Raw genomic sequence first — 12,087 nt, forward strand, 5'->3', positions numbered from 1 at the left:
TCACACAGTGTACCTTTTCAAAGAAACACCTGCATTCATCCATATAGACTTGGAAAATAGGTGTAATGTACGAATGACTTGATTCAACTTATACCCCAAGGAGACTGCCCACTGGATACGAGACATTAAAAAACTGCCTGTGCTGAGAGCCTTTAGAGGTATACATGCCAGAGGACTGAGGTGGTGTTTCTATATTTATGTATGATTGACAGATATTTTGTGACATGTTGCTGTGGGCAATTAGACTAAACTAGTTTTGGAAGTACATTTTTCATCTACTTTTCCAATAGAGAATACTGTTTAAGGCAAACTACATGACAGTGATTAATGTGTTCTGTACATTCCTCTATAAGCTTTATCTCAATTTTATCTCAACCAGAATGTATTCCTGTGTAGGTGGATAGTTGGGAACCCCAGTTGCTTTGCACATTTTGTACCAACCAGAGACATTGCTGTTAAGATACAGTAGGAATTTTATAGTTCCTGTTACTAGCTAGCTAAAACATGTACTGATGATTGATGCCTGATGACTGTGGCTGTAATGTCCCAGATGATGTGTTCTTTTAGTAATGCCAAAGAAGTATGAGAAAGATGTAATCACTTGTATTTTATCATATTGTTTTGTGTCCATGTGGTCCCAATTAATTTCCGTCCGGTATGAAAATTGAACATTGAACAAAATACACAGACATTTATCAAACATTGCAGCAAATGGTGAGCTGTGATGTCAGGTAGAAGCAATTTGTAGTAAATGGACTAAAACATGCAAACCAGCTGGTATAGTCCTTTTTAAGCTTTATTACCGGTCTTTGAAATCCAGTGGGAAGGATGTGTGTCTATTTTATGACCATTAGAGTAAGAGACATAAAACTGGGACAATGGTCCTATAGTGTTGCAATGTGTGGATATGTGTGTGTGTTCCCCTACTGTGTTACTCCCTTTTACACAGGAACTAAGTCCTGCTGTGCAATCATGCTTACTGAAGCCCACCCCGACCCCCTGCAGACACGCAAACACACTCACACATGCACACACACAGGTATGCACACACACAGGTATGCACACACACACGTACCGTATACTTACAAAAGCCGTGCGGCGCACATTCATACAGCCCAGGGAGCAGGGGGTTATAGTAACAGTATTTTCAGTTTTCCCGATGCTCTCAGTAAAGGAACTGATCTAAGCTGTTTCAAATAGGCATTAAATATGCATGTGTCCCAGGCTTTCATGTGGGCGCTGAGCTGTGTTTTGTGTAAGAAGTCCTGGGGATATTTCCTGATACTTGCAGCCCACCAATTTTTTATCTTCATCTCTTAATTAAGAAGGAGAATGAGGTCTCAGAGAAAGAGAGCTAATCTTTATTAAATGGAATTTCTGGGCCACTGGGTTGCTTCAGGGCTGGTTATGAAACATCCCGCCAACAAACACCACAAACCCCCAGCTCCACGATCCATTTATTCTCATCAATTAACCTTGAGAAACCACAGGAAAAGACCACAGTGAAATAATACAAGGCATTACAAGAACAGGGGGGGCTTACGCTGCCTAATAATTATTTCAACCGCTCACCTGTTATGTCTCATTCTCTTTGAATAATGTCGAGCAAGGGTCTCATCGCTGACAGTATCCCATTGTTCACCCTGTCGGTAAGCCTTCTCCAGCTCAGGCGATGCGCGCAGCCCCTGTGCCTCCAGCCCGGTTTCATCTTGAGTAAAGACACGGCAATCAATCACTTTTTGGCAAGTCTCAGTGGGGCGGATTGGGTAGGGGGGGTGGGCGTCCTGTGCTATGCCCACACTGCCCATACTAGCTCACCAAGAAAAGGTGATCCCTAATCCCAGAACTCTGCTGGCTCCTGTGACCACCACTGGTCGCTCTTATTTCCGCCTTCCTGGCAGGTCGGCCTTCTGCTGTTCTATTATCCCTCTATCTGTAATTAAAGGCAGCCAAGGGGAACTGAGATGGAGCGAGAGAGGAGAACAGCTCAGGATAGGTGTCCATATTTCACACTAGCTGACAGCAAAGATCCAAGCCTTTTCATGGCCCGAGGGATGTGTGTAATTAGACTATTACAATGCAGGTTTTTTTTTTTTTAACCAGGAAGACCTCGTACTTTAATGACAAAGTAGGTCATTCATCAGTGCTTTTCAAGAGATGGCTGAGGATTAGGTTGGAAAAAGATGAGAGAAGAAGCTACATCACACTGCTTCAGGCTGTGACACTGTATGTAAACATAGTGTTGGTCTGTCTGAACAAGCAATCAGTGCTGTCCTTTCTCTCTGGAGAGCTCATTTTGTCAAAAGTACACTCTCCTCCAATGAGTGCAGGGACCTGCACCTCACTCTTTTTGTGTGTAGGTGTGTGTAAATAAAGATGATACTCAATAATTCCATCCTGTCAACACACGCTAGGTCTGTAATATCACACACTGCGAGCACACCCTGTTCACACTCATAAATCTCAAATCTCTCCCCAATTTTTTCCATCCTCCCTCTGCAGTCCTGAAATTCTGAAATCTAGTGTTTTGTGAGTGTGACCCCATGCCAGGACTTTGTCTGTGAGCTCACGCAGGCCAGAATAGGACAAGATTGGAACCTGTCGCGGTAATGGGGTCTCTGACCCGGTGGGGCTATCACGCACAGTGTCTGCGTAGGTGTGCAAGGTGCATATACGTAAGTCTGTGCGTGTGCAGTGATGTATGAGGACACAAACCTTCCAATATAGCCTCAAGGGCATGGCTTAGCTGCCATAAACAAGCAGCCTTGGTTATCAGTAGGGCGGTAAATATTGATTATCTTAAATGGCTATCACATTACACTCATAAATATACATCGATTACACATCCTTGGGTTGATTTCCTTCGATTTGGTTTTGAAAAATGCGAAGCCATTAGCAGCTCATCAAACAAACAGCCATTTATAAATTCTTATTTATCCCCTGAAGGCTCCTTTCTTTAAAAACAGGTATCAACTGAACGACTTAATGTGAGGATCAAGAAAGATTTTTACCCACATTCGTATAAATTGCTGCATTTATTACAACCATAATTTATTATAGAACCCCAAACCACTCAAAATTAGGAACCTTTAGTTTTCCAGGAACCTTTTGCAGTCATTTCCCAGTAGTTTTATCCATGAGTTGTGTTACAGTCCATCGACAGAAAACAAAATGTCAGTCACCCCAGAATAGACCCCAAAAACCATCATCTCCACGTTCCACTGCAGCCTAAACCACCATACCTTCCAGACCCAAGACTTTACTAATGTGCAATCACAGTGTCTGCAAAATACACAACACATCATTAACTGTGGTCTACCCCTGGTCATTTAATACACTATTTCTTTCTCAGTCTGTGAACTCCCCTCACTGGGAAAGCCTTGAGGGTATAGATAGTTCACGTCTACCACTGCCAACATTGTCGAATAATTTTACAACCAAAGTCAGCACTCATTCTAAGATGAACTGCATCTTACCTCTTACCTCTTTATTCAGTGTATTCACTCCTCAGCAGTTTGAGGTTCTGCTTCTCCCTTATTTCCTCCAGCATCTGCCGAGAAATGTTGATCACTTTGATTTTAGTGGGCCTTGCTCGCCGTGGGTGTAAAATAATCTGATTTGTGACAAGAAAGCAGCCAGTCAGAGGAGGTGAGAATTGAATTTTTGAACTCTCATTTTATTGGTCTAATATGAATACTCTTCGGTAGATAAAACAGCATGCCTCCCATGTTCTCACAAAGAGAAACTGAATTACTAATTTGAGACAGAGGCAAGGAAAGATTAAAACAGATTCACTCACTGGCAAAGGGAATCGTGCTGTTTGCCAAGATGCCTTCATCCCATCTTTGCCAGATTTGGCGTTCATACTGTATGCAAAGAGAAAGCGTCTTCTATTCATCAGAATGCTGCACAGCCTTTAACAGTGAAAGAGCAAATTTTAAGCTGGAAAAACCAAAGTGTGTGTGTGTGTGTGTGTGTGTGTGTGTGTGTGTGTGTGTGTGTGTGTGTTGTTTTTAAAAATGGGGAGATTAGGGAATTGAATTGTCACATTGTCAAGTAAAAAATAGATGTATCCCAATACCATTGTTGACACAGATGAATTTGAAAAAAGTACTCACATTTGATAGACCACGACCTTATCATTTTGAGCCTTTTGGGTGTCCAAGAGACTGGAAACAGGCAAAGGTGAGGAGAAATAGCAGGGCAAGGTGAGAAATTGAGTGATGATGTGTGGACTAACCTGACAGGCTGGATTTTCTGCAGCCGGCACAGACACAATAGTTCAACATGATCAAAAGCACCAGCTGAATTGAAACAGAAACAAAGGGAAAAAAAAAAAATGAGTGAAAGACTACTGACTTGACTGACTTTGACCTACTACTGCTCAGTGCACTTGCGGCAGGGATTCCCACTTCCTTATGCAACATAAATGGCTCTAATAGGAAAAAGGAAACAGATTCTCAGGGGGCATTTAACAAAATCCTTAGATTTTTTATTGCTATTTCTGTCTTTTTTGGCTTTTAAAACATGTCAATGCATCTATATATTATTTTCAAATGATCATTTCCATGAACCTAAACATGTAAATTCATTAACAAATTCAACCTTCAACAAATCCAAAACTCTCTTATAGAAAAGATTATAATAGAAATAAAAAATAGATTCTGTCATTTATCAACCTCTAAAATAACCTCACTCATTGTGTAAATCCTGTAGATGAGATTTTATTCATCATTATTCTCATCTAAATCAAGGATAAAGGTATTGAACATTTTAATAAATGAGTTCCACGGAGCTTGACAGAGCAGGACACGGAGTGGATTCAGCCTTGAGGCATTTTTGAATAGAAAGAGCGGCAGAGAGCTTGATCTGTCTTTATGCGCTTTTAATTACACACGGCTGGCTGGGCTCCAATCCCCAGAGAGCCGAGGTAAAGCACACGTCAGGACCAGCCACGCCGATGGCAGCTCAGTATTACCCTACCTAAACACCCTCCAGGGAGGGAGAGAGGGACAGGGAGAGTGAGAGGGGTGTGAGGATCGCAGGCACCTCTGAGGGCAGTACAGGGTTAATTCAGCAGACACATTTACAAGAGCCACAGGCGGCTGTCGATCATTCCTCTGTATTTTGACTGACATTCAGTGAAAACAACTGTCGAGCAAGGATACAGGTTACTAGAAATCACACCCGGCAGCCTTGCATACCCAATATGGAGTGTTCTCTACAGCGTTACCTCACATATAATTGAATGCATGTTTTTGTAGAGCACATGCAAATTTCCTCCATTAATTTCTTAGGTTTAAGGAGCAACTTGATCATGTTGTGGCGTATGCATTTGCATGGGAAGTAATGTTTTAAGACTGCTGGCTTTTCCCTCCTGACTTTCACCTGTCAGTGTTTCATCTTGGTGAGACGCAGCTTGTGTTGTTGGGTAATGTGAGAAGACAGCCTTGGTGCACAGCTGTATCTACTATGATTTCTTAGACAACAATCAGCTGTGTCAGATCATGGAATAGGCTCAGGCTAGTGTGTGTTTTTGTGATTGCCGCCAGTACTCTCAACATACCACACCTTTTCTGTAGACTGACCAGGCTCATTCATCTCCACATATCGACGCATAAATCCACATAAATTCACAGCCTCTCCCTCTGTCTCACACTCACACACACACATACACACACACACACACAGTTACTCTCTCTTTCATCGACACACATTCCAACAGTTCAGAGCACGTCGAGAGCTGAGGGAATAGGACTGCCTCACACAGAGAGACCTTTTATGTGTCTGAAACCCTTGAATCACACGACTCTCACCTCCCAGAACTGTACTTTACTGCGGAATGAATGGTGTAACCTCCAGGCAATGTCAAGGTGAAGGAAACGTGTCAGTGCCTCCCTGGTGAGCTTTCCTCGCTCTGGCTCTCTCTGGTTAATGACTCGGTAGCGTGGAGAGCGTTACCTCAGCCAGGCCTGGCCAGGTGAGCCCAGAGGAGATGGTCAGAGGGAGAGGAGGATACAGGCTGTAATCACAGGCAATCATCAGCTCTCCCTGTGGATTTCTGCTACTCTGGACTGGACTGCTTGGCCCCAAACCTGTGATTTGAGCTGCGAGTTTGAGTGAGACAAAAGAAAAAGGAGGAGGATGATGACGACAATGAAGATTTATAACATAGAGTACACATAAATGAAAGATTGTAGTGTACTGTAGGTGGGAATACCCCATAATCACCTGCTTTGTTTGGGGGAAAGCTGGTGACATTGCCCAAAGTGAATTCAGTGAATTTTACTAAAGGGTTAGTAGTCCTACAGAGACCTGGCTTGAATGTTGGAGGAAAAATAACTTAAGGGTTGGAGGTTGAGAAGTGGATCCAAACCCATTGGATTCAGAGTTGAAGTTGTAAACATGCACATATTACATCCATGCAAACCCTCAGCAGAGTTAATAGCGTGGAATTCATGGTTTTGGTGTCCACAATGAAATGGACAAGGGCAATTTGAGATTTTGTTTCCCAGAGTCTGACAGACACGCCTTTGTTATACGGCTGCATGCAGTTTGATTAGCCAAGCTTTGTTCAAATGTTTCCAAAGAGAGCGGGCCACTGCAGTTATGTACATGTTATAATTTACATATAAAGTCAAAATTACTGTGGTCTACTTTTTGTTTACATGTGGCAAGACCTATTATGATGAAAGCATGACTTTTGAACAATAATGTGATTTTCTTTGGCGTTTACATACTCTGGAGTTGTGAGCTTGAAGACGAATCAAAGGACATGCTAGTAGCTTGTACAGCAATGCTAGAGAGTTAGCATGCCATGACCATGCTAACATGCTGATGTTCAGCAGGTATAAGCTTTACTATGTTCGCCATTTTGGTGTAGCATGTTAGTATGCTAATACATGCTAATTAACACTAAAGACGAGCATAGCTGAGGACTGAGGAATTGGGCATTTTGCACATATTTGGTAATAAAAAAAAGATTACACAAATGAAAATTGTGACCTTATTAGTGTGCTAAATGAAAAGTCAGGGGATCAATCATCCTGATGAGGACATGAGTGTCTGTAGCAAATTTCATAACCTGACATTCATTTTTAGCTGCTAGTGTGGCTAAGACTGCTAACAAAATATCAAGCCCTCCATATTGGAGGTGTAATTCCCTACATTTAAGCAGAGTTGAATCGAAGACACTGTAATTTAAATAAGCCATGTTTCAGTTAAACACCCCTTTAAAGGTCCAGTGTGTAACATTCAGTTGGCTATCTATTGGCAGAAATGGAATATAGTAGTCATAGGTATGTTTCCCTTGGTGTGTAATCAACTGAAAATAAGAATTGTTGTGTTTTAATTCCCTTAGAATGAGCCATTTTTATCTGCCATGTTTCTACACAAAGCAAACACTGGCTGTAGATGGGGCCTTTTGCATTTTTCTCGAATTTTGCAACCACCGTAGTTTCTCCTAAATGCTTAGAACGGGAGGGTGATGCGAAGGGCTTGTAATCTGGAATTACAGATGACAGATGACACTTAATCCTACAAACTGGTCCTTTAAGATGGAAATATTTACATATGTTAACACTTTTAAATTCCTATCTGCCACAGAGGTCCCTTGTATCTGAACCACACATACAAACAGGCAGAAAATGAAGTAAATAATAATGTCAATATACAGTCATCCCACAAGCCCTTTTGAAACCTTGGTAGAGAAAGGATGCTGTGAGCCAGCACTCTATGAAAGAAAATAGTTCCATGCAGCTTGACATTATAGGCCCAGGCGTCGTGGCTTCTCGACCCTCCTGGCTAAAACTAATGGAGTTCTGCTTCCTCCAGCTCGCCTGTCTCTCTTCATCAACACACAAGCAGCCCACACAGCCTGCAGCACTGATACTAATATTGAATACAGAGTGGTTGCTCATTTCATTTCACAGCCAAGCTAGCTGGTGCCACTCAAAGACAGCAAGAGCACTTCTCCACAACCACCAGTCTGATCTACCGGCCTTGATAGACAAAAAATAATCTATTGCTTTTATAGCTATGTGCATGTAGGCTCTGGCTTTGGAGCTGTAAACTTTTACATTGTGGTGTGTAGTGATACTGTGTGAGAGAAAAGCCTTGGACTGTTTGTCTCTAACCCTCAGTCCTACGTGCTCTGCGGTTGAGTCTGGTTGTCTGCTTTCTACTGTGGTCTTTCATCACGTTCACTCCCCATTCTGGCATGCCTACCAGTATAGTATCTGTGTGTGTGCTTGTGTGTACGTGAGTGTGTAGGTAAGACCAGATGTTTACTGCCATCTAGTGGCAGAATGCTACACATTTTTCAGTGGGGTCAAAGAGATTACACCTCTGAGATTAAGCATAAAAAAATTAAATATATGAAAAACGGTGACCTGAAGTGTTTTGTAAGCACTGTTCATATACAGTAGGTGTGTGTGTTTGTGGAGGTGGAGGTTGGGAGCTCATTAATGGGAGTCTATATTAGTGTAGCAGGTCAGTTAAGTCAATGAGCGAGCGCTAATTCTTCTCCAGTCCTTCTCTGCGCGGCCACTTGTTACACATTTGCATATAAATTGCTTTAAATGTGATGTTGCCGCTAAATTCCTTAACCGCCACTTGTTTAAAATTCATGAATGCTTTTGAATTTTGTCAGGCACAGTTGAGCTGTCAAAAAAAATCCTTTGATGCATTTAGAAATCCCGGCAGGTGTGCATGTGCGTGTGCATAGGCATTTAGACAGACATTTTATGAAATTCTCTCCCATTTTGTCTGTGAAGAGCTCTGAAGCTCCCCGTGTCCTCTATCTCTGGCAAATGGTGAAGGGAGACTTTACTCTGTGTGTGTGTGTGTGTGTGTGTGTGTGTGTGTGTGTGTGTGTGTGTGTGTGTGTGTGTGTGTGTGTGTGTGTAGGTCTACATTATGTCTAGTTATAGATCAGTATTCTGAAATAGTCTGCTGTGCATGTGCAGGGAATATTAAGATTTTTTTGCACCATTCTATAGGAATATATAGCAGTATAATGCATTGTAATACCTTTTCCCCATAGTCTTCAGCTGTATTGCAGCACAGTTAACCTATTTCTAACCTTTTCATCAACATCAACATCAACCCAGACAGGCATTTTCTGTACATATCTCTTCTGGGCAGAACATACACCCACACTATCATACACGCACACACACACACACACACACACACACACACACACACACACACACACACACACACACACACCCTGGTGCTGCCATTTATTGCGAGTGATCAGACTTTAGACAAGTGCTCTTGTTCAGTGTTAATTTGTGTCTGCTGGTTGATTGTTTGCCTCAGGAGAAACAAGGACTGTGCTTGGTGCTAAAAGTAATTGAATGGCCTATTTACATTCTGCTAATTGATTCTGAGGGTTTTGATGAGTTTTTTTTCAGTGGCCCTGTGTGTGTGCGTCAGAGAGAGAGAGAGACAGAGAGAGAGAGAGAGAGAGAGAGAGAGAGAGATGCAGACCAAACAAATCAAAGTGTGTGCGTCAGAGAGAGAGAGAGAGAGAGAGAGAGAGAGAGAGAGAGAGAGAATCAAAGATTTTCAAGCAATATGAGTTTAAAAGCTTAATTATACAAAGCAACACTACAATGATGTTTTTCTAACATAAAGATATACTTATGAGTCATAATGTGCTTCTACAATATTTCTGTACTGTTTCACTTCTGTAGAAAAAGATATCATGTTCTGGTTTTTTTTTATCAATTATGAGAGAAAATTACAAAACATCCAGTAATTTAAAATCGACATATTCATGTAGCTTACAAGTTACTATGCTTTCTCTTAACAAGAGTGGCCCTCATGCATACTCAGCAGCAGTATAGTCCCTCAGCCTCAAGCAGCAGGGGAATGCATGGACTCTTTTGATGTTTCTGTACCTGCCAGAAGGCAACCTCCCTATTGCGCTGCAATAAACATTTTATGTGTCTCCCTGTGTGTGCATTTGGTCGTTGTGCATGTGCATGTACATGTACAGTATAGCCCACCTTTGATAATGTGTCAATTAGCATCCTTGTACATATTCAGCTGTTTAGATTATCTGGTTTCAAAGGAAAATCCATTTGCTTTTGTTTATATATTTAAATGCTGGAAGGTTGCATTAGAAGTGAGAAAGGCTGGTGTAATTCTGAAACAGTCAAACACGATCCAACCAGATGGTTTAATAGAAAGAATCAATTGAGCGGCACAGAAACATTAATAAGACTTGACCTCACACACAGGAAATGTTCTGTCCAGCCACTTGAACAAAGAATGTTGACCGCATTTTCTCAGTGTTCCCTCATCTCTATGTGTATACACGCCTGTATACTGCCTGTTTATACATTTTGGCCACTCTGCACATCCTTGAGAGTCCCCTTCTGCAAGTTTTTTGTAATTCCTTCCCCGTGTGTTTACACAAACCTTCTCTCTATGTTTCCTTCTCTAAATGTTGTGACGGCAGGTCTAAACAGGATGCAGGTCAGCTGTAATATTAGTTTATACAAGAGATATACAGGTTGGCCAAAGTGTCACTGGACTGATATCACTGTATTCATGCTGTTTGGATAAAGCTTCTATGAGACGCATCTCACTACACTCCAAGTATACAGATTTAATAGATAGAACTGAAATGAATACCGCACGAAACCCTAACAGCATCTTGCAGTTGAGTTATGTAGAGCTTACTAAATAGTAATAAAATACAATTTGACGCTAAAAAATATTCATGCTGCAGATTCCTCCAGCGTTTGTAGTTCAGTGTAGCATTTTACCACTGCAATTAAAGTTGGCATTCCTTATAAACGGCATATATAATTGTATACCCACAATAATCCCTTTCATTGATTCATTTTGTGGCACAAAGGAATGAAGGTTTGCACTGAAAAAGGGTTCGCTGGCTAGCTTGCAAAATGCTCATTTGTCTAGTTACTAAAAAAGGCATAAGTAAGCAGAGTTTCATTATTTTCAACACTTTGTGAGCCTGATTGGCAGCAAGGAGATCTGCCCTGGAAATGACTTTGCTACATCGCAAAATATACTAAAAATGAAACAATTATACTGAGAATTTCTTCAGTTTGCTTCATGCTGTCTTGTCTATCAACAGCATTGGAAACTAGAAGGGAACACAAGCAGCCTAACTGGACCAAGTGGAGTTCTTGTGGTCTCTACAAGTCTACATGGAACTGTAACCCTGATGTGTAGTTGCATTTTTAGGAGTTGCCCGTCAGCTCCGGTTGTGGCTGCACAGCATTTTGAGTTTCTTTAGTCTGAGTGCTTTGTGTGCCCATGATCTGTTTCCTATTTGCCAGTGTGTCAGTGTCTGCTCACCGTCACCCCTGGGTCTGGAAGAGTGGTGCACCCTACGTTATTAGGTTCTGTCAGCAAGACTGACTCGGTGAGCCGTGTCCTGGAGGGTGGATTTGGGAAGTTGCTCTGGTACCTTTCCAAGCCTATGTCTGTCCTCCCCTGCCCCTCCATTCCCCTCTCTTGCTTTCTTTCTTTCTTTTTTTCCCCCATTTCTCCTTCCTCCTCTCCCACGACCTCAGGGAGTCCTCAGGAGGTGCAGCATTCCAAAATGGGATGATTTCCCTCTTCTTCTTTTGGTCTCTCTCTCCCGATCCCAAATTAACATTGAAAAAAAAACCAAACCTCACTGCTGAGTGACTCATTCAAATAATCGCTGCTTTTAGCTGTATCAGGTTACTCTTTTCTCTAACTCTCTTCTTGCTTTTCTTCCTTTCCCCCAGTACAGTGTGGTATCTGGGCCACTTGTGAATTAGGGCCTTTGAGTGAAAAAACTAGTGACATCAGAGAGAGAAAGAGAGAGAGAGATCCAAAACCCGAGTAGCCCTGTAATTTTCTGTTCTGTTTTTATGATTGCATGTATGACCATTACAGACAAATTACTCAATATATTATCCTCCCTCTTGCAGCCAGACGCGTTGCCTTGTATATATACGTATATGGATCCTTTAGCACATCAACACAACTTAGGTGTGTCTAGGTGGAGCTTGACATTCTTGACTTTTCCGGGAAGACACCTTTTGATGAAGTATGGCAGCCTATTCAGAGCTGAAT

At 41.8% G+C, this 12,087-nt stretch overlaps 1 protein-coding gene across 3 annotated transcripts in view; it reads left to right on the forward strand.

Annotated features, from left to right (window-relative positions):
- Positions 1–12,087, forward strand: part of sash1a (SAM and SH3 domain containing 1a) — a 162,379-nt gene that overhangs the window by 77,946 nt on the left and 72,346 nt on the right. The gene's annotated exons all lie outside the window — the stretch shown is intronic.

The sequence above is a fragment of the Dicentrarchus labrax genome, unplaced genomic scaffold (genome assembly GCF_905237075.1).
Source record: "Dicentrarchus labrax unplaced genomic scaffold, dlabrax2021, whole genome shotgun sequence".
Lineage (NCBI taxonomy): Eukaryota > Metazoa > Chordata > Actinopteri > Moronidae > Dicentrarchus > Dicentrarchus labrax.